Source organism: Mus caroli, chromosome 16 (assembly GCF_900094665.2).
Source record: "Mus caroli chromosome 16, CAROLI_EIJ_v1.1, whole genome shotgun sequence".
NCBI lineage: Eukaryota > Metazoa > Chordata > Mammalia > Rodentia > Muridae > Mus > Mus caroli.
In genome coordinates, this window is record NC_034585.1 from 13,010,147 (window position 1) to 13,034,894 (window position 24,748).

A 24,748-nucleotide genomic window follows, 5' to 3' on the forward strand; every position below is an offset into this window, starting at 1 on the left:
AATATAATGACACCAAATAGTATTGGTATTAAAGCAGTTCTCTTGGAAGTTAAAAATAGTTCAGTTAAAAAGTGCAAGAATCAATCTCCACTTTGCATGTCTGTGAACCTTAATAAAATAAGGCCTGGAAATCCTTAAACATAAGCCAGCAAATTCTTTGTTTGCATTTTTTGTACTAAATTGTTTTTGCATAAATTTTCAAAAAGAACTTACCCTTGAATATCTATTATTTTAGTTTAAATAAATTTTAAATAAAAATGTAGCGTTAAGTCTCAAGCCCTTGGACACCTGGCTGAGGTGATTATTTAGTATATCAAAGCAGACCTGGCCAAGAGGTTCTCCTAGCATCCCTCAGTCCCTACCAGTTATAGGCTATAGCTGGCATACCTGACCTTCTACCCAGGAGCTGGGCTGCCCTTTCCCCAGCTGCCCTTCCTTATATGATCCAGCCATTTTGGCTACTCTACTCTCTTGGTAAGTCCCTTGGCCTAGGCTGCCCCCTCTAGGTTGGTGGCTCCTTTTCCCTCCCCTTCTCCTCACATGGCCCAGGGTCATGTTCACACTGGACTCTCCCAGATGTTTCTACCTCTGGCTATGCTGTCCCTTTTATCTATAATAAACCTCCTCCTCCACTATACCTAGGAGCAGTCATGTTCTTTCCTTTCCTTTTTATTTTGCTTCTGGTGTTTTGTTTTGTTTTGTTTTGTTTTGTTTTGTTTTGTTTTTCATTCACATAGTCTATTGCCTCTTTAGTTGGTATGTTCAGTTAAAACTGCAGCTACATTGCTGCCAGGAAAGCAGGTAGGCTAACTGCAGATCTCCACCCCTCCTATCCCTCTTCTCCTCCCCAGACAACCTGCTGAAGTCTCCCTTCCCACCCATCCCTCATATCCAATGGATCATACAGATCTTTCTCTACTCCCTTCCTTCTCCATATTCACTATTATCCCAGCCCTCAAGGCCAGCAGACATCTCCTGAGAACCCACTATAAATAAATTTAAGCAATATCTACCCTTAAGGCCTGCTGTACAGAAGGAGAATTTCAACTCAAGGAAGTTAACTACACCTCAGAAAAAACAAGGTGGGGTGGGACTTACATGATAACAACAAAATAACAAAATCGATAAACAATGATCACTGATAATTCTCAACAACAATTCCCCCAATAAAAAGGCACAGACTGACAGATTGGATTAGGAAACAGGGTCCATTGCCCTGCTACATCCAAGAAACACAACTTATTATTACCTCAGGGTAAAAGGGCAGAAAAAGATTTCATAAACAATGGATGCAAGAAGCAGACAGGTATATTACATTAATATCTACAAAATAGGGTTTAGACCCAAACCAATCATAACAGATAGGGAAAGATATATATACATCAAAAAATTGACCAAAGGACACTACAATTCTAAATGTCTATGCACCAAGAACTATGACAGCCAAGTTTATAAAAGAAACACAACTATAGCTAAAATCACATATTGACCCTCATACAGATAGTGGGTGACCCAATTCTCACCAATAGACAGGTCAGCCAGACAAAACTAAACAGATAAATCTAGAGTCAAACAGCATCATAAACAAATGACTTAAAAGATATTTACAGAAAAATTCCCCCAAAGAAGATTATTAGCAGGTTGTGTAATGTTCTGCAAAACTGACCACATACATGGACACAAAGGAAGTCTCAACAGACATAGGATCATTAACCCCTGCTTCCTATCTGACTACCACAGATTAAAGCTGATCATTAATGAGAAGAGAAAAGACAGAACGTACACAGACACATGGAAACTGACCAACTTGCTACTGAATTAAAAATGGATCAAGACAGAAATCATTATAGTATTAAACACAACAAACCTGCAGGACACAATGAAGGAGTCCTAAGTACAAGCTCAATGCACTCCGTACTTACATAAGAATATTGGAAACATTTCACATCAGCAACTTAATAGTACACATGAAAGACAAGGGGGGGGGGAAGGAAAACAGAAGTAATACCCCAAAGTAGAAGACTAGAAATAATCTAACTAAGGGCTGAAATCATTAAAGTAGAAAAAGCAATAACAAACAAAACACAGGACAAAAATTAGTGAGACAAAGAGCTGTTTCTTTGAGAAAAAAGAAAAAACAAAAAAAAAACAAAAACCAGTAAGATGGATAAGCTCTTAGCTAAATTAACTAAAAAAGAAGTTCCAAAGTAATAAAATTAGAGACAAAAGGAGGGACAACAAAACAGACACCAAGGACATCATAAGGATATACTTTAAAATCTGTTCTTTGCCAAACTGGAAAACAAAACAAAACAAAAAATAAATTTCTTGATATATATGGCTTACCAAAGTTAAAACAGGATCAGATAAGCAATTTAAAAAACAAAAACAAAAAAATCTTGTAAACCAAATACAAAAACACATCAAAAAGACCACACACATCATGATCAAGTAGGCTTGTTCCCAGAGATGCAAGGATGATTCAGCATATGTAAATTGATAAATATCATCTGCCTGCCATATAAGTACACTAAAAACAATAACAACAACAACAACAAACAACACATGATCATCTCATAAGAGAAAAGACCTTTGATAAAATCCAACATTCCTTCTTGATAATAGTTCAGCAGAGACTAGGCATGCATAGGACACACCCCAACATAACAAAGGCAGCTAACAGGAAGTCCACAGCCAACATTAATTTAATTGGAGAAAAACTGAAAGCATTTCTACTAATAAGACAAGTCTATCTACTTTCACCATACCTATTCAATATAAAGGTAAGTCCTAACTATAGCAATAAAACAACTGAAGATCAAGAGGGTACAAACAGGAAGGGAAAAAGTCAAAGCATCTCCATTTGCAGATATGATTTTATACATAAGTGACACCAGGAAACTTCTACAGCTGATAAACACTTGCAACAAAGTAGCAGGACACAAAGTTAACACACAAAATCAGCAGCTTTCCTATATACAAATAACAACAGACTGAGAAACATCAAGGAAACATCAAGGAAACAACACCCTTCACAATAGCCACACAAACAAATTATCTAGGGATAATTTTAACCAAGCATGTGAAAGACTTGGACAATAAATTATTTAAAACACTGGAGCAAGAAATTAAAGAAAATCTAAGATGGGAAGATCCCCTGTGTGCATGGGTTGGTGGCATTAATATAGTAAAAATGGCCGTCCTACCAAAAGCAACCTAGAGATTCAGTACAATCCCCATCAAGTTTCCAACACAATCTTCAGCTTCATATGTAAACACACACACACACACACACACACACACACACAAGAGAGAGAGAGAGAGAGAGAGAGAGAGAGAGAGAGAGAGAGAGAGAGAGAGAGAATAGCTAAAACAATCCTGACTATTAAAGAACCACTGGAGGTATCACCATCCCCAATCTTAAACTGCACTACAGAGGTATAGTATCTCTGTGCTATGTAAACAGCATAGCATTGATTTAAAAACAAACACATTGAACAATGGATCCCAAGTATGTAAGTTCACATACTTATGGACACGTGATTTTTAATAAAGAAGTCAAAAAATTATGCTGGCAAACAAGACAATATCTTCAATAAATGATGTTGGTCAACACAGATGGCTGCATGTAGAAGAATCTAAATATATCCATATTCATTACCTTGCACAAAACTCAACTCCAAACGGACAAGGACCTTAACATTAGGCCAGAATCACTGAATCCGACAGAAGAGAAAGTGAGGATTAGTCTGGAATGCAGTAGCCTAGGAAAAGGCTTTCTGAGGGACACCAAAAGCACAGGTACCAGCAGCAACGTTAATAAATGGAACCTCATGAAACTGAGAAGCTTCCATGTGGCAAACAGCACCATCGTTTGGACAAAGTCACAGGCTACAGAACAGAAAACTATCTTACCAATTACAATCCAATGGGGATTAATAACTAAAATAGTTAAAGAATTAACAACAAAAAAGTGGACATCAAGAAAACAACCTAGCTAAAAAGTGGGTTATGGAACTAAATGGAGAGTTCTCAAAAGATGCTAAAAATACAAACAAAGAAACAAACCAAACACATAAGGAAATGTTCAACTTCCTCAGTCATCAGGAAAATGCAAATCAAAACTACTACACCAGTAATAGCCAAGATGAATAAAACAAATGACAGCTTATGCTGGTGACAGTGTAAAGCACTGCTGGTGGGATTGCAAGCCTGTATAGCCACTATGGAAGTTGGCATGGCCATTCTTCAGGAAGCTGGGACTAGATCTCATTCAAGAACCAGCTATTCTGATCTTAGACATATACCCAAAGGGCACTTCTTTCTACTCCAGAGACATTTGCGTATAACCACATTCATTTCTACTCTTTTTATAAAAGCCAGAAACTGGGAAAAGCCTTTTATTCCCTTGATATGACTTATATACAGTTTTGGGGATGATTCAGGGTTTGACAGCAGGTACTCTCATAGGCTTGGACTGAGTTTGGGGAAACCTTATTTGCATGTGGGAGGGCTTGGTGCAGCTACTATGTGATTGTTGCCTCATACCTCTCTGCAGGGAGGCTGTAGGAGGCTGTAGCTACCTGACAGGAGCCAGGTTCCCAGGGGGTGTGGCCAAACTCCTGCAGGTGGAAATCACTGCCTACCAGGGCTCCGGGTTCCAGACCTTTGCTCCACCGGGGACCAGGCTATCTGTGCACAGCCCACCACCCCACAGATAGGTACACTACTATCCATAGAACTAGAGAGGTTAGGTATAATGTAAGGGACTAGTGGGAAGGGAAGAAACTAAGGTAGGAGAAAGAGTATATAATTTGAGAGATCAGATGGAAATCTTAACACAGAATAAGCATCTTAAAATATATACATATATGAAGAAATCTAGATGGAACCAACAAGTAATGGAAAAGACAAAGTCCAAACTAGAAATCTCTCATCACCAAATGAAACCTTCAGTATCAGGGTTCCATATAATTAACCAACTAGTCAAATGGTCCCACGGAAACCCCCCCAAACAACTCAGGCTATTGTCAAGACTATTGGTGACTTTACAAAATTAACTGATGATTAGTTCCTCTTGCTAAACTCAATACCTAACTCACTGAACATAAATAAGTCAAGCTGGTACCTACCTAGACCTTTCACCCCTTACTGACTAGTGTTCATGGTACTGGAAGGTACTGTGCACACTACCTGAGGAAAAAATGTAATCACCAACCCAACTACAAACTCTGAAATCTACAGTGGTGACCTACCTGTATGATATGCTGGTGCCAACAGTGGCAGTAACCAACCACTATCTGATTGGAACCCATTCCTATCACTGCTGTGCTAGACAAGAACTCAAGACTAGGTAGGTCATGGGCCTAGGAGAAAACAAAATATTACTATTCTGTTAAAGAAAGAAAGAAAGAAAGAAAGAGAGAGAGAGAGAGAGAGAGAGGGAGGGAGGGAGGGAGGGAGGGAGGGAGGAAAAAATGACTCACTGTGTTCTACCCACCTTACTCAGCCACCATCAGAGAAGGTTCCTCCTTCAGTCATGGGAACAAGAACAGAGACAAACAACTGGACAATGTGCAGAGTAAGAGGCCTTGGAATACTCAATCCTACATGGGATGTCTACATCAAACCCCTCCCTTCAGGGCTCAGGGGAAAATGTGGAAGAGGAGGCTGGAAGATATCATAGAAACAGTGTCTTTCAGACAAAACAGGACTGAAGTACATAAGAACTCAGAGACTATGGCAGCATGCTCATATCCAATCCAAATGGTGTCCCAGCTGAGAGAGGAAGTGCACATGTGCTGCATCCCTAACCCAGAACCTATATCTACTTGAAAACCCACGCACAAAGTAAAAAGTAGTTTTCTCCAAGGAGTCTTACTGGGGGAGTCTTACACAATGGAGTACTACTCAACTATTAAAAACAATGAATTTGTGAAATTCTTAGGCAAATGGATGGATCTGGAGGATATCATCCTGAGTGAGGTAGCCCAATCACAAAAGAAGTCACTTGATATGCACTCACCGATAAGTGGATATTAGCCCAGAAACCTAGAATACCCAAGATACAATTTGCAAAACACAAGAAAATCAAGAAGGAAGACCATGTATGTATGTGGATACTTTATTCCTCCCTAGAATAGGGAACAAAATACCCATGGAAAGAGTTACAGAGACAAAGTTTGGAGCTAAGACTAAAGGATAGACCGTTCAGAGACTACCTCACCCAGGGGTCCATCCCATAATCAGCCACCAAATGCAGATACTATTACATATGCCAGCAAGATTTTGCTGAAAGGACCCTGATATAGCTGTCTCTTAAGAGGCTATGCTGGGGCCTGGCAAACACAGAAATGGATGCTCACAGTCATCTATAGGATGGAACACAGGGTCCCCAATGGAAGAGCTAGAGAAAGTACCCAAGGAACTGAAGGGGTCTGCAACCCTATAGGTGGAACAACAATAAGAACTAACCAGTACCCCCGGAGCTCATGTCTCTAGCTGCATATGTAGCAGAAGATGGCCTAGTTGGCCATCATTGGGAAGAGAGGCCCCTTGGTCTTGCAAACTTTATATGCCCCAGTACAGGGGAATGCCAGGGCCAAGAAGTAGGAGTGAGTGGGTAGAGGAGCGGGGGAGGGGGTATAGGGGACTTTTGGGATAGCATTTGAAATGTAAATGAAGAAAATATCTAATAAAAATTTTTAAAAGCCTCTTAAACAATATAATCATGAATAATAATAATAAAAAGGAACCACTTAGGGCCATATCCAGCTGTACATGGCAACACACACACACACATACAGAAACACACACACACACACACACACACACACACACTGAATTAAATGGTATTTTTGGAGATGTTCTGTCTCATAGTGCTTTTGTTTGTTTATTTATTATGGTGTCTAATTTTGTGTTTTTATGGGTTTTATGTGTCTGTGTCTGTGCATGATTTGTATTTTTCTTTTGTATTTGTCTGTTTGCTTTGTTTTATTCTGGCTTGTTTGTTCTTTTATTGGCTTATTTGGTTTCTAAAGAGAGAGAAAAAGAAAGTACAATGTTGAATGGATGGGGATGAATCTTGGAGGAGATGGGAGAGAGGAAACCATAATCAGAATATACTGTATGAAAAAAGTTATTTTTCTTCCTTTCCAATCTGCCATCAGGGGTGGAGCCAGTGCCACGATGCAGATTTTTGTGAAGACCCTTTTGGGGAAGACCATCACGCTTGAGGTTGAACCCTCAAACACTATAGAAAATGTAAAGGCCAAGATCCAGGATAAGGAAGGACTTGCTCCTGATCAGCAGAGGCTGGTCTTTGCTGGTAAGCAGCTGGAAGATGGCCGGACTTTGACTACAACATTCAAAGGGAGTCCACCCTTCATCTTGTGTGGTGCTAAGAAAAGGAAGAAGATGTCTTACACCACTCCCAAGAAGAGTAAGCATAAGAGGAAGAGGGTTAAGTTGGCTCTGCTGAAAGGTGGATGAAAATGGCCAATCAGTTGGCCTCATCCAGAATGTCCTTCTGATGAGCGTGGTGCTGGAGTTATCGTGGGAAGCCACTTTGACAGGCACTGCTGTGGCAAGTGTTGTCTGACTTAACTGCTTCAACAAACCAGAAGACAAGTAGTTGTGTATGAGTTAATAAAGATAAGGAACTGAAAAAAAGAAGAGAAAATATTTTCAATAAAAAACTAAGTAAAAGGTTTAAGGTGAAGTTACTATAGCAAAAAATTGTTTTAGTATTATCATAACAAAAAATTATTAAAATATAAAATGGGATCATCACAATAAAAAATGAATACAACTAGAACATAGTCTACCCGTCTACCATCCTATGCTTTCTACCAGGCTACCTATTTATGCTTTCCCACTTTGGCCAGCCAGCTTCTCCTTACTTCCTAGCCATGTGCTTAGTCACCTGACTAAACACCCCACTGTTTTTGTTTTTTCTCTGAATAGCTGTTGGCTTTGATTTTTGTCCTCTTTGGATAGCTGACAGATGTGAGGGCTGTAGGCAGTCCCTCCACAGTGAAGTACACTTCAAACTCCCTTTCCACTTCCTGCTTCAGTGTTGGCTAATGCACCCCCACTGAAGTTTCAGGAGAGTCGGGAAGGACGTGCAGGGTTTCCTCAGGGAGTAAAAGCCGAAAAACAGCATTTCTTCACAATTTATAGCGAGGGACTCTGTTAAGTTTGCAAGTCTCTACAGTTGAGGTCACCACAGTGTCACAATACTTACAGGCCAGGGCTAATCAGGCCACTTGGGATAAAGCCTACATTCTGCAGGAGGCTTGCGGGCTCTGCTCCTGCTTGCCTTTCCACTCCTGTTTTTTCCCTTCTGTGCTTCAAATATGTTCCCAATGGTCATTTGGGTTTTGAGAAGGAAGTCAAGAAAATTTACTTTTTACAGAAATTTTGACGGGAACTTATATTTAACCCAACTCTGAAATAAAGACGCAGAGAAGCCTCCTGCGGGCCTTTAAGAAAATAAAATGTAGGTTTTGCTCTTATCAGGTGAAGCAAAGGATAAGTTACAGCCAATAGTATAACTTAGGACACTAAAGGAACAGCTTTCATTTCTCTAGGTTTTACTAGCTACCTGATCCAAATGTCTTCTAAATATTCTTTCTCTTCTCCAAGAGCACTAGCTGGGTAAACAGTAGCCACTAAAACCTTTTGTACTGGCCACAGAAAAATTATTTTTACATGTATCTATTGATTGATTGATTGATTGAGTGTGTGTGTGTGTGTGCATGTGTGCACATGCATTTGAGTGCTTGTGTGTGTGCACATGTATGCACGTGTGCTTGGACACACACACTATGGAGGTCAGAGAATAACTTGCAGGGGCTGATTCTCTAGAGACAGACACTGGGCTCTCAGGGCTGACTGAAGGTGCTTTTCCCTGCTAATCCATTTCCTTCACCCATGCTGCAAAACTATTTATAAGGTTTCAGTAAGGATGTGAAAGAAAACATACCTAAAAATGTAACCAGTTAGCATCCTCATTTATTTTTTTTCTCTCTCTCTTCTGTCATATAATGATACTGTCAATCATAGTTTCTCTTGATATGATTAGTACTATGGCACAGTGATAAATAAATACCCAAAGAGAGAAAATTAGTAATACTAGATAACGTTTTCCAACATTTTCTTTGTAATGAGAAATAAGGTCAAGGATGCAGATAGCCAACTTTAAACAACACACTCCAGCACATTTTTTAGAGTCTTATCTGATAGACCAGAAACACATGAAATCTTCTAAATATTATCCTGTCAATTTCTCTATATATTGCTACCCATAACAGCAATGCTAAAAACAGAGGTTCATTTTCTGTAGTTGTTAGTCTCCTAAGGATTATACAACTTATACAGCACTGATGTATGTAACATTTTTGATTGCACATTAATCATTGCTTAAATTCAATATAGTCTCATATAAGTAAACAAGGTCACTGCTACTAACATATAACTCACTGTTGACAACAGCATGGGGTACTAAACAGGTAGCTGAGACTCAAGTTTAAAGTTCCTTTTTAAAATATGTATAAGTGTTTGCCTGCATGTATACATGTATATACATGTATACATGTATACATGTGCACCGTGTGCATGCTGATGCCTGTGGAGGTCAGAGGAGGCCAGATTCATCAGAACTGGTGTTACAGATAGCTGTCAGCAGCTGTGTGAATGCTAGGAAACACAAATAGCAGCAAATTTCCTCAACTACTGTGCCCTCTCTCTAGCCCAAAGATTAAGGTTTAAAATACTAGAGTTACCAGCATTTTTAGAACTAGAGTTACCAGAACATTAGAGTTACCAGCAGCAAACTAGAAAATATCTTTTAAATCAAATCTAAAAATTAAATTCAAAATCCTTCTATATAATAATGTGGCTCATATCTAGGCCCCTGGGGATATTTACATAAAGTTATGCTTATTTCTTCCCTAAGTTCACAGTTCTTTGGGCCATACCAACTATACCATTCTTGAGCGCCAGAAGGGATCAACATGACTAAGTGTCCTGGCCTTTGTGGATTTCTTTTTAACACATTTTAAAAAAATATTTAGCTAAGTGCCCTGTGATGTTCTTTAGTCCTTGTCTTCACTATACCCGAAGCGGGTGAGTGCCCATCCTGCCCATTGTTAGGATCAGTAAGCACCTTCATCAGACACTGCATATAATCTTATAAATAGGTCTCTTCTTAAATAGAAAAAAGGAAAGTAGTTGAGGGAAATGGTTATTGACAAGCTTGGTTGGAGACCTTTTTTGTTATAGGTTCCAGACAGGAAGGCTGTCAGAAGCAAGTGTTCTTTTTGTTTGGTCTCCTTGAGTATAAAATCTACCGTAAGTACCTAATGCATCAATGGACATATGCATATTATAAAATAAAAATGAAACTCAAGATAGGAGCCTAATGAAATGGCCCAGTGGTCACGAGCACGGGCTGTTCTTTGAGAAAACCTGTTCAGGTCACATTCACCTGTAATTCCAGTTTGAGGAGATTTGATACCGTCTTCTAACCTGTGCAGAAGCCAGGCATGCACACAGTGCACATACATTCATACACATAAAATAAAATAAATACATCTAAAAAAGAAACAACAGATGAGAAAAGGCTAAAACATTGAGTAAATATATTCCTGCAGTTTTAAAATTCTTGCTTATGTAGTTCAGAATATAGCCATCTACAGAGTTTTTCCACACATGGTATTGATGTCTCCTCTGATTGAGGGTTCCCCACTACACTTTCTAACCAAATCATAGATAATATAAATTCTGATCTTCCAACTACACAAAAGTTTCTTCTAAAATTCTAACAATTTCCCACATGTCCTTCTGGGTAACAAAGAGTTGCTTTATTTATGTATCTTTTTAAAGTTTGGTCTAAAGTCTATTACAATGATTTTAATGATTTATACTTTTCACTAAGTTAAAAGAATCTTACTTCAATATGGGTATAGATAAAGAAATCAGGTTTTTTGGGGGGAGGGGGTGGGGGGAGATACTTAACACCTATCTAACAGAGACCTTTCCAGGCAATCACTTAAAAAATATTTTCTCTAGTACATTTTTTTCAGCACTTTCTCATTCAAATGTCACTTTGACCTCAAAGGGAAAGACTGTATAATTTACTAGGGAAACTTCTCAGCACTACACAGGAAAGTTGTCAAAATAAGAACATTCAGAATTCTTATATGGCATTTGCTTAAATCCTATGCTCATTGTGTAACCTGTGGTGTTTATGGTCACACAGTACCAAGTACTGGCATGTGGCAGTGGGCTATGCACAGACAGCCTGGTCCCAAATTGTCAAAATAAGAACATTCAGAATTCTTATATGGCATTTGTTTAAATCCTATGCTCACTGTGTAACCTGTGGTGTTTATGGTCACACAGTACCAAGTACTGGCATGTGGGGCAGTGGGCTGCGCACAGACAGCCTGGTCCCCAGTCAAGCAAAGGTCTGGAACCCCAGGGACCTGATGAGTGGTGATTTCCACCTACATGAGACAGAAAGTGTTTAATCATGTCTCCGGGACCCCTGGCTCTTGTCAAAGTTATCACACTACAGCCCCCACAGGAGAGATAAAGCCCCAAGCTTCTGGCATTCTGGCTAGACTCTACCCCCACAGTTACCTGACTATAGCCAGGTATGCTCCTCCCCACAGCTACCCTACAAGACAGCCCAGCCCACTATAAAAGGGGCTGCTTGGCCCCTCCCCTCTCTTTCTCTTTAAGCTCTCACCTTTCTTACTCTCATCTCTAGCCCTCTCTCTCTGTCTCTCCCTACCCCCGCCCCCCATGGCCATGGCCGGCCTCTCTCTCTCTCTCTCTCTCTCTCTCTCTCTCTTTCTCTCTCTCTCTTTCTACCTTCTCTCTTTCTCACTGCCTTTCTACAATAAAGCTCTAAAACTACAGACTGTCTCTGCTCATCAAGACCCACCATGCTTGAATGATGGGATAAGCTTTCCCTTAATGAGCTGTGTCTAACCTCTCACCAGAAGGCCTTTCGTTGGAGCCATGGACCGGACCAAGGACTCTTGCCAGCTTGGGAACCATCCAGTACCCCCTCTCCCCCTGCCCTCTCCTCCCTTCAGCCCTGGGACTGACCAAGGCATCCCCAGGGCCCCCATTTTGTTCTCAGCAGTTCTGCGGTGTCCAGCAGTCTCTGGGATGCCTGAGACTGAAAACTTGTTATCTCTGGTCTCTGTGAGGCCCAGAGACCTCGGGCTGCCCCATGTCCATCCCCCGGGGAACTGGGGTTCCGTGGCTTCCCACAGCCAGACACCCACCCAGGGCTGAGTAGAAAGCATGCGGCAGTCCTTCCGCATCCGCCCACCCAGAGCACCGGAACTCTGGCAGGACACGTTTTCTCCCACTCCCTTTATTTCCCCATGCCCACTGCCCCCACACTGGCAAATGCCACTACCTGAGATAATGTAAGTCGGTCAACATAACTAGCAGATTGTAAAATGTCAGGCACAAAGGACACAGTGAACTTGTATGCTTACCCTCTGCACTTCTCCCAGAACTCCTCACAGGCATCAGATATACTAGATACATTTGAAACATGGAACAAAGGTGCCAGAGAACTTCCTGGGATTAGAAGTGCTAACTTTGGTGGCTCAGGCCTGTATGTCAGCACTCAGAGGCAAGATGATTTGAGACAGAGAGCAGGCTTATACAGTGAGTTCTAGGCTGGTGGATATGGGCACGGGGAGTGGGTACTGAGTCTTTTTTTAACTTTTCATTAAAATATTTCATTTGGGCACCTGCTTCCTGTCCCCAGTAGACTGTGTACACAATACTCAACATACTACTGCTTTGAAGATGACATCTAGAAGACATATGTTAATCATATTTGGGTTCCTAAATAGTTCAAGGATTTTACACATTTTATCTTTAATATTTAATTTTTCCTAGGATTTAAATAAATTATAAGTACAACTTGTACTGATTAACTTTTACTGTTAACTTGACACAACTGGATCCTCCAGGGAAGAGAGAACCTCAACAGAGTAATTGCCTCCACCAGATTTTGTGTGGACAGGTCTGTAAGGGATTGTCTTGAATAATAATCAATATGGGAGGTCCCAGCTCTCTGTGGAGGGCATCATCCCAGACAGGTGGGACTGGACTGCATAAGAAAACAAGATGAGCAAGCCAGAGAGTCCAGCCAGCAAGTAGCACTCTTCTGTGATCTCTGTTTCAGTTCCTGACAAAAAAAGGACTTAAATATATTATAGCACCAATGCTAAAATTATGATGCAATATAGATAGTAGGCATATGTGCCACCTACCTACAAAAGCATTGAGCAGTCAGATAATTTCAAGCAGTGTTTTTACAAAATTTTAATTGTATTCTCTACATGAGTCTAGATTGCAGGGGGGGTGATCTAACATTATAATTTGATTCTGGGACATAAGTCACCACAATGAAAAAATTAAATGTATTTCATTAGTTTATAAATCTCATCTAATTCTTATCCAGAAGCAAGAGGGCTGGATATGTAACACAGTTGTAGAGCTATTTATGCTCAAGGCTCCATGTTTGATCCCAGCACCAAAAATAATAAATAAATGTAAATGCAGTAAGATCATCTGGTAATAAAATGTCTGAATAAAAATTATCATTAATAAAAGCACAAATTAAAATAATATTTCCAAGCCTGGAATTCAAATAAATGGTCATAAATTACATAACCCAATGCTAAAGAGATTGTTAATCTAACTTATCCCTAGAAATATAAATTGAAGCAGCAACTGAATAAAACATACCAAAAAACTACAAGTTACCTCCCTCTGTAACCTTAAGATGTAAAGATCAATAAAAGTTAGAACAAATCCCTCAGACTAATAACAACAATTTTTTTAGACGTAATTTATGTTGTCCAGGCTGACCCTGGACTCTGGGTTCAGCAATCTTCCTGCATTAGCTTCCCAATTAAGTGGGAATATACCTATTCTTACCATACCCAATCAAATTTAGGTTTATACCCTCTGCAGTTTATCAAGCATCAATATAAGAATTTATGTTCAGTATTTATGACCCTTACCAATGTCATCGTTAAATAAATAATGAACCAGAATGGTGTTCACAGGCTCATGGTACTACGGGCAAAGTTGGCATGGTATCATATTAACCACAGCTTCAGAGGGGAAGTTAGTTCCAGTTTGCAGCTTAGTACCATCCTTTCAGAGCACTTTTAGGTTTTTGTTTGGTTAGGTTTTTTTTCTTCTTCTGTTGACTAACACTATTATTTTTTTAATTGGCTTCTGAGAATAATTTCAGTCCTGCTTTCAGCTGATTTAGTTATACTAATGCACTGATTTGTGATTAGTGGTAAGTTATGTACTGAAGTCAGGTTTGTGGGTGGGGTGGCATAGCTCAGTGGTAGAGCACGTGCCTATCATGCTCAAGGTTAGAAATTCAATCACTGCTTACAAAACTAACCAAATAGAAGGACAAATGAGAGAGGCTGGAGAGAGAACTGAGTGGTCAGGTAGCTTGCTGTTCTTGCAGAGGACCTGATATGTGTTCTATATCAAGTACCTTAAAACTGCCTGCAACTCCAGCTCAGCAGAATTCAATACCTTTCCTGGTCTCTGTGGACACTCTGTGCACCCACACACCTAAAAATCAAAGAGGTCATTTTTTAAAAAATGAAAAATAAAATCAAGTTAATCACTGAAGTAAATATTATCCCTTTTGGCTGAAGACTATTACTGCAATGATCTTTATTAAGAGCTTTGTTTGACCAGCAGAGATAGCTAAGTAAATGTGCTTGCTCCCTAGCCTAAAAACCTGAATCCTCAGTGGCCACGTGATGGATGACAAGAACTGACTCCTGAAAGCTGTCCTCTGACCTTCACACATGTGACCCCCACCAATGGGGAAAGGAAAGAGCTCATTTGCCTCCATCTTTAAAATGAGTAAATATCAATTTAAAATTATAAATACATTCAAAATAAGTTTGCCTTCTGTGAGATTCTTCCTCTGTACATTCTTGGCTTATTTCTTTAGTCAAGAGACACAAGTACTTACCACAAGCATCTGCAAAAATACAGTTTCTGTCTACTTGTATTGCTTTCAACATTGTCAGAAGGGAGTTGGCTTGAAGTAGTTCAAGATAAAACAAATACTTTATGTAAAATGTCATTACCAGCAGAATGCTGTATACTAACAGAGATGTTCTTAAAAGAATAGTAGGGATGTGTGTTCCTTAGTTTTTTGTCAAACTGACACAAGCTTCAGTCATCTGGGAACAGGGACTCTCAATTGAGAAAATGACTCCATAAAACTGACCTGCAGGCAAGCCTATGGGGCATTGTTTTTTGTTTGTTTGTTTGTTTGTTTTTGATTAGTGACTGACATAGGAATGTTGAGCCCACCGCGGGCCATGCTACTCCTATGCAAGTGGTCTTGTGTTGTTTAAGAAGGCAAACTGAGCAAACTATCACAAAGCCTACAAGCAGCAGTCCTCTGTAGTCTCTGCTGCAGTTCCTTCTTCCAGGTTCCTGTTGTGCTTCAGTTCCTATCTTGGCATCTCTTGATGATGAATTGTGATGAGGATCTATAAGCCAAATAAACTCTTCCCCTACAAAGTTGGTTTTGATCTTTTATGTGTTTCTTTGTTTTCTCACAGCAACAGAAGGCAAGCCAGAAAAGGACAGGTAGAAAAAGCAAAACAAATATGCAAAGACTTGACTCATTCAAGAAGAGGACCATTCACTGCAATTTTCCAGATCCACCAATGAAGATTCCTTAGTTATTCTTAAGAATTTTAAGGATTTCTGAGTAGAACTTACTCTTTTTCTTATTCTTTCTGTTAAATGCTTTTTTGTCTTACAGTGTATATCCACAAGGCTTTAGGTAAGCATCCAAGAATACACAGATAATCAAGGCAAATTCTACCACTTCCTACTATATCATCAGGGAGAACTGAGCAAGAATGAGCTGATGCCTATCTGACATTTGGAAGAACTAGTTTTCTCTAGTAAGCTAAAAACAGAGACACTGGAGTAAGGTGGGAATCACTAACTTAGTCTCATTGTATCTTAGACTAGATTTGTATATGATTTGTATGAGAAAGGTAAAGACTATTGTTTCCATTAATTTATGCATTTGTGAGATACTGAGTGTTTTCTTTTCTTTTGATATTTCTAGGCTATGTGGCTTGTCTCCAAACATCTTCACTGAGTTACAAATCAAATCAAATCAAATCAAATCAAATCAAATCAAATCAAATCAAATCAAATCAAGACTATAAATAGAGCCAGCCGTGGTGGCACACACCTTTACTCCCAGTATTCAGGAGGCAGAGGCAGGCAGATTTCTGAGTTAGAGGCCAGCCTGGTCTACAAAGTAAGTTAGTTCCAGGACAGCCAGGGCTACACAGAGAAACCCTATCTTGAAAAACCAAAGACTATAAACAGACCTGCCCTGCCCTACATGAACAGCTTCAGGCATAGCAGTGATGGATAAAACTTTAGAGCACTGTGAGAATTCAGAGAAGAGAAGGCAAAAATTAAGAAAAAGTGGTAGTTTAGGAGTATGCTTAAGGAGTTTAATTTAATGGCAATATTAAACATGTTACAACAACAAAACCCAAGATCTTATAGCCATTTTTGTCCTCAACATTCACACTGCCTCAGTATCTTCTAACTGAATTATGCATGACACAGCAGCTAATTCATTAGAGTCAGACTTTCCATGAGTGCATGTGGATATTAGCTTTATGCTATGAATTCAGACAAACCGCTGTTTCCTGCCTTCACTCACAGTCAACAATTTTAAATGGTAATAAGTGTGAGATGTAGAGGTGTAAGGGTCTGAGAATCACCGGACCCCAGACTCGCATAACATATAAAGACAAAGAGTGTTTATTCTGCAGAAACAACCAGCATGTGAGGGTCAACCATTCATGAAAATGGCAACTACGGTAGAGCTCACAGGCCCTTTTTTATGCTGGGCTGTGAGAATGTTCTAGAAGCATTAGGTAATTTCTAATGTGATTTTAGGGGCCAAAGTGGCGATAGTACAATTTTGATTACCTACTATGTTAGTTCTTCTATATTTAGAGAGTGGGTAAGGTAATCTAAAATTTCATTGGTGAGTGCTGGGGAGGTCACATGGGTTGGCTTCTGATTGGCTTGTGCCAGGTGGTCAGTGGTCTGCATTTCTATGTCATGAACAGTTAATGACAGGATAAGATAAGGCTGTCCAGTACAGGTGGCCCGTCCTGAGATAAGGGATTTTCCCATTCTTGTGGCTATCTCCAGGCTGTTCTTTGGGAGGGGAGTTTTATGACCTTGTTCCTGGAAATTATGGTATGCTCCTGGAGCTGGTGACTTATGGCCAACTCCTGGGACTGGTGGCTTTCTTTTTGAAATCAGGCCTGGTCCTAAAATGGAGACAAATGGGGTTTATGTTGTCCTTTTAGAGGTATAATGTAGGAAGATAATTAAAAACTTACTCTTAAATTTCTTACTTTCCTTTCTTGGCACTGCTAGCTCTGACAATGCTGAGACAGGCCAGCATACCTAGAACACTGGCCTTACTTGAGACTCACGGGCTGGGCAGAATGGAAGGAAGGAGAATCACCAAAGCACACTTTGTTAAGAAGTGCCATGATGACACCTAACCTTACATGCTAATTTAAAAGTGATATTGAGGAAAGGGACTTAGAGGAGGGATAGGCTCTAGGGTATGAGGGACATAAGGGGGTGAGGGTGGCAGTGACAATCTTTAGAATGCACTGTAGGAAATTATCAAAGAACAAGTTTAATTATGTAAAAAGTAAAGGGCACACAATTTTTAATTGGTATATAACCAGTTAGACATGTGATGAGAAATGAAGCTTTGGAGTCAAACATGGGATTCAACTCTACGTCCTGTGTCACCAGTATTAGCTAATGATATTTCATCTACCAGCATTCAAGCTGTTCTCAACATTTCTTTATCTTTCAACACTATTCACATGTCCAATAAATTGCTAAGTCCTAATAATTTTACTGAAAGCTCTGTCCCTTCTTCGATCTCCTTGTATCACTGCCTTAATTCTGATGACCTGTCATCCCACTGTTCACTGGGCCCACTGCTCATGGCTTTGCACCCTCCACAGAACAGCCAAGGTCATAGCTCTAGAATATACACAGGACTGCAATGCTCACCAATCTCAATGAGTTCATTCCACAAACTTCCACACCCAAGACATGGCTTACAGCAATAAAAGCTGGTACTCTATCCTCCAGTTCCTAACTACTGCATTCCTACACCCAATCTCATCAGTCTTATACTGCAAACCTGTATTATTCTTTTACAACTTTGACCTTTTATGTATGTTCGTCTGATATTAGAAGTCTTTAACCGCCTAGCAAATCTCATATTACTCTTAAGAGACAGTGTATAGTGTCTCAAAAGTGACATCTTTCTAACTGTGAACAGGGCATGATCCCTTTTTTCTCTCTGTGCAGCCACAGCACCTGCCCATACCATTGCACTGTTATTTGAGAACCTTGTGTTGATACATTTCAGTTACTAAAGTGAGATTATTGAGGGCAAGACTATTTTTATTTCTCTATCATAGCCATGAAAACTAATCCATCTAACTTTGATGTGGAGAGATTCCATTTGATCTGCTCAATACTAGAAGTTTTATGCAAATATCATGTCCTTCGATTATGTTAAAGGAGAAAAGTCAGCTTTATTAAAAAAGTTTTGATGGTGAGGTCAGCTTACTCTTTATGGAGTTGTGTCATTTTTTTCAAGAGAAAAGAATATCTGCAGCACAACTTCACATTAGTGCCAACCAGGTTCAGACACACACTTTTCTCCCAGATTATAGAGTTTGGTTTTGGTTTTAATATGGTATTGTAATATCTGAAGGTTAAACAAGCAGGCCAGTTTTACAGTACAGCTTGTCAGTGCATTGCTTTAACACAGTCACTGCTGTGGTTTAAATGTGAAGAGTCCACCCTAGGGCTAGTGTCTGGCGGCTCTCTTTGGTGGAGGATGTAGGACACAGGGCAGAGGCTCTGAAGCTTCACAGCTTGAGTCCCCTTCCTAGTTCAGCTCTGCTGCCTGACTGCCAGGTTGGTTGCATGCTCCTGCTGTCATGCCTTCCTCTCCATGGTGGACTCTGTCTCTCTGGAATGGAGCTAAAATAAGCCTCTTGTCCCTTCAGATGCTTTGGTCATAGCAACAGGAGAGAAAAAAGACAACCACAGGACATAAAAACTATGGCTCAGTGTCCTACAGTTTTTCCAGCAAGCATTATCTGCCTTCAAGATATGACTCACTGCCTGCTGCTTAATTCCATACACTGAAGACTTCTGCATTATTGTACATGCTTCCACAGAAGTTATGTGGCTTATATCATGGGATCCTCCTCTATCACTTAACTAAACATCTTAAAAATAATCTCTGCAGAGTAAGCTGAATTTTGCTAACACAGCATTAGGATAGTGAAGCACTTCACAAGCCATTTAGTTCCATAGTCACCTGGTGCAATTTTTATCAGACTACAAATGATAATGGTAGGTTTTTTTTTTTAAAACAAATCACCCCACTTTAAAAATAGCACAGCATATGTAGCAGAAGATGCCTAGTCGGCCATCATTGGGAAAAGAGGCCCCTTGGTCTTGCAAACTTTATATGCCCCAGTACAGGCGAACACCAGGGCCAAGAAATAGGAGTGGGTGGGTAGGGAAGCAGGGCGGTGGGAGGATATAGGGAACTTTCGGGATAGCATTTGAAATGTAAATAAAGAAAATATCTAATAAAAAATTGGAAAAAATATTTCATTCAGAATGGCTGTCTTTAAGAAAATAAATAGCAGATGCCTTCAAGAGAGAGATGGGCTTTACACAGTGTTAGTAGGATTGTTATGTCAACAACTGTGGAAATCAGTATGAAGGTTCTTCAAAAACTAAAAATAGAATGTCCATGTGACTGAAAAAAAACAAAAATAGCACAATTATTAGGGAGTTTATTAAGGTTCTTATTACTATATATCTCTAATGAAAACACAAAATAGCCTCTTATAATCACTAATTAAAGAGGTTTATTACCCAATTTTAATTTGCCTATAAACTTTTATATTTATCATAAATTTCTGTAAAACCATTATTAATAATTTAGAATTCACAAAAAATTATAAAGAAGCAAAGTCCATCTTCCAGTCAAACTTAAGCTACTCAAGTTGAACTAGATATGTTTTGCAGGGACAGAAGGCAGCTGCATATGAGAAAGAGCATGCTCAAAGGTGCCCTCTGGTGTGGTGTGTATATGTATGGAGTGCTAGAAGAGAGAGAGACTACAAAGTAGGTGCTGCCTTGATTCCTCCTGGTCATTGTGATTCCAAATGTGAGCCCTCAGTACACTGAGCTTAATTCTAGGCCTACCTAAAATATAGCACAGCTTCTTAATTCAAGCAATATAATCATTTTATCTCACACAGAGTAGGATTCACACCCACTGTATTGGACTTTGACAAGATTAATTTACACAGCTATGCCTTCCTAAGGAATTTCTCAAGGACATTTCTGACTACACAAGTTTCACTTTGTGTGTTGACTTTAGAATATGAATACCAAGAATAAGATATGGCCTTCAACTCACTGCAATCCTCGGCCCTTAGCCTTCTGAGTATTGATATTACAAGTGTGAGTCATGATGCCTGCTTTGTCCTGGACTTAAAAATACTGACTGTTCAAACCCACTGCCCTGAAATATCTTCTCAAGCATGTTGATCAACCTCTTGGTTTGAAAAGAACACATACACAGCACTAAGTTATGAAAGAAAATGTATCAGCTGTGCTCGTCCATAGCACAATGGACTAGCTGCATTTTTCTTGTTTGTGTTTGGGAGAAGGGGCATTCATGTAAAAGAACAAGCTGAGGAAATGGGTTCCCTTCTATCATTTGAATAGCCCAGGGATCAGTCTTCAGTCCTCAAGATTGGTAGTAAGCATCTTTAACGCCCCCCTTCGTGCCCCCAAACAATCTCCTCACCAGCCCTTTAGCAAGACTTTTATATAATCCTATTGATTGTACCCTCCATCTTCTCCCCCATAAAGTGAGGACAACACACCCACTGAATTGAATTACATGTGGTTGTCTTATGATTTAATGTTTTCCACTTAAATGAGACTTTTTATATAAACAATTCTCGATTATCTAATCTAAAGCCTACTGCCCCCAACCCCTCAGTATGTATCTGTCTCCACAGAACTGACACTGCTTAAAGTTCACTTATTTTTTTACTTTTATTATGTCTTATCCCTCTTTTATGGGAATTTCACTAATGGCCTTGCACCTACTACTAAATCCTGCAGATGTGCAATACTACAGCTCAAGGTCAATGTTCGATAATGTATTTTACAGAGATGAAAAGCTAACACTAATGATAGGTAACATATTCCAAGAAAGAATGTCTTGATATCATGAAGGGAGTCCTAGGAAAGGTGGAACATGTGGTTGGTAAAAGAATAGAGGGAATGGATATTAAGTTAAACTAAGAATGCTGAACGTTTTGATGTCCAAAGAAGAGTCCCACTGAGTCACTACAGGACAAGGATCTTGGTGACTGGTGTGTACCATAGAATGGCACCATTCCTGCCCTTTGCAGTCTTTCCTTCCTGTTTACCACACTCCACACTATTAACCTCTGAGTCATCCAGCAAGATTCTGATCATCATTTAAAGTTTCATATAGAAACAGCAATAGGGAGACAACACAAATTAAGCGTCCAGGTATCTGTTTGCTTTGATAGTCATGTTTTTTTGTTTTTGTTTTTGTTTTTTGAGACAGGGTTTCTCTGTATAGCTCTGGCTGTCCTGGAGCTCACTTTGTAGACCAGGCTGGCCTCGAACTCAGAAATCTGCCTGCCTCTGCTTCCTGCGTGCTGGGATTAAAGGCGTGTGCCACCATGCCCTGCGATAGTCATGTTTTTTAAAATGTCAAGCATTTATAATAAGCCTGTGCTTCCTGTAATTTCATAATTGAGAAATTATGTTAAGACCTATCGTCTCTCTAAATTCTGGAAATTCTACCAGTTGGATTTTAGGGCGAACCTCCCCCTGCCATGCTTGCTCCAAATCGGGGTAGCAAAATCAGGAGACCTTGCTCTTGTCTTAATACTTAACCTGCCATAACCAATATGAGCAACTTCACAGGTTTTGAGGCCTGGAATGACTGTTGTATTTTACAGGCCTGAAATTCTTCTATCAAACTGGGTTACAAACTAGATGACTCTGTTTCTATCTGGATCTTTACAGAAATGTGCAATCTAGAGATTTATAATAGGGACTAAAAAAATACTACAAATTGGTCTATCTATGTGAATCTGTTTCATTACTCTGAATCCAAGACTAGGAACTCTGTAAAACCAGATAAGTAAATAACCCAGAAGAGGTTTAGGCAGACAAGGAAATATAGGGGAAGTCAGTAATTCAATACATGATTACAAAAGCAAAGCACTGCTTATTTGTGCAAAGACAAAACTTGTTTAAGAATAATGTGTTTCTAGACACTTTCCCAGGACTCAGTCTCACTAATTAAAGGGTAAGGTGACATGACCTGAGGGAGAAGCTGTTCCTTGCAGCCCACACACATGACACTCCACACACCCTCTGCATACTTAAGGAAACCTTGTCTTTTTGGAGCAGAGAAGCTCAGGAGTCCTTATGAAACCTAAGAGGGTAACTCAGAACAGTAGTACTAGAATCAGGCAAGTGTAGGCCGCACCCACATGCAGCTTCTGTCTGACTTACACTTGCCATGTGCCTGTGAGATATGCTTTGCATCTAAGACAGTGAAGAATTATGCTGATGCATAAAATTATCTCATTCCATTCTTTCAATGGAGTATGTCTTAAGTGTACCCAGATATAGATATTTTTTAACTCTAGAAAAGGAAAATACTCATCAGGTTATTTACATAAGGCAGAATAAAAATCCCATTATAAAGTCGTCAGTGAATCACTGCTCAATTAACCCTCTAGAGAGGGGTTGCCCTTCTTGCCACTAGTCCATATCTGTCTGGGATTCTGTGAGGGTTTTGAGCTCCTGTAGGTAAGATAGCAGGGCACTGGGACTGTTTTATATCAAGCCAGGCCATGTTTCCTATTCCTTTTCTATATGAAGATTTTTCTAAAAGATTTTCATCACACTTAAACTTTGTGTGTTTATTACTTGTTATGCTTGAAACTTGAACAAACAGGATCTTAATAAATGTGCTTTCAAGTCTACCGGCCAACACCTACAATATCCTGATGGACATCTCCTTACAAGCACCACCTGGTTAACTGGTAACTGGAAAGTAGCAGCGCATTCACACATAGTCACCTGATGAAGTGCAGGTTTTAATTGCCCACTCAGTGGTCCAAGTAACTACAGCTAAGGCCCAATTTCACCACCACCCCAGTTCTGGTTTCTAAGATACAGGGTAATTAAAGCAACAATAATGCCACAAATGCACATGATTTGAACTTATAAACCTTAAATTGTTTATTGATTTTGAAATAATTTTTTCCTCAATTACACAAGATTAGCTTCAAACTGTAGTTATTAAATAAGCTTTCAGGTAGATACATGTCTACTATTGTTGAAAGCTGTTTCTTAAAGATAGTATGTACCTAGATTAATCTGCATATTTCAAAAACTGTAAGTGCAGAATATACATCAACTAGAGTTAATACCAGGAATCCACAAAACAGTTAGACTTCAAAAACTCTTAATGAAATACAAGCATGTGTCCTTGACTAATACTATGCTCAACTCATTCTGTACTGTTAAAGAAAAAAAAAGCATAGTTCCTGTGCCCACGGACTGTTTCTAGTTCTCTAGGTAGCCACTGGCTCACTAAGATGCACACCCAAGAATACAACATGGTTCAAGTTTGACTGAACTGCACAGGCAAAACCTCTAATTACAGTCTTTCATAAAGCACACAAAATGGCAGATCTGCTAAACTCAGGGTGCTAATGCTGGGGTGTCAAGGGCAGGAACACTGACACAAAAGAAGTCTCCAGAGCATACAGCTCGTTTTATTTTACACTTTTATATTTTAGGTCACAGTTTGGGGGAAGGAGACACAATGCTGCCTTACAAAAGACATAGTAGTGCCTTGTTTGAGCTACCAACCTCTGAGCCACAAGGAAAAATGTCAGTCATCCATTTGTTAAAACTAAAATTTCCATCTGCAGCTTACAATATGCAACACACATTTTAAGTAGCTGTGGACAAAAGAAATAACAATGACAAAGGAAGCCCTTGAAAAGCAAGCCATCTTCCTTGGTTTACCCCTCCCTTATGGCTGAGCCATCTGTCACTACAGTCCTGTCACATTGTTTCCACAGGCTCTGAAACACTACATCAGCACCACACTTAAAACATGTGGTCCAGCATTTACCTTAATTTGAGTATAATCTACAAATGCCACTGATGGAGTCATTTCTCAAATAAGAACAAACATTGAGCACGCTGTAGCCCTGGGTGTATTTCAGCAAGAACACTGGTGTAATTCACTGTAGAAGCCATTACAAGATGACTGTCTATCTGCAACATTCAAGGATCACAGTACACACTCACAGGCAGGAAATATTCTTAAGCATTACAGGATAATTCCAACATGTAATTGTACAGGCTGTCTAAAATTAATAAAAGGCAAGTGTGCAAGCTTTGGGGTGGGGGGGTTCTTACCAAAGAGCTTAGTGCTTCCTTTCCTTGACCACAG

At 39.6% G+C, this 24,748-nt stretch overlaps 1 protein-coding gene and 1 pseudogene across 3 annotated transcripts in view; one reads left to right on the forward strand and one right to left on the reverse strand.

Moving 5' to 3' along the window:
- The window catches only part of Fgd4 (FYVE, RhoGEF and PH domain containing 4), a 161,770-nt gene that overhangs the window by 100,969 nt on the left and 36,053 nt on the right, over positions 1-24,748 (reverse strand). The gene's annotated exons all lie outside the window — the stretch shown is intronic.
- On the forward strand, positions 7,189-7,633 carry LOC110311731 (annotated as a pseudogene).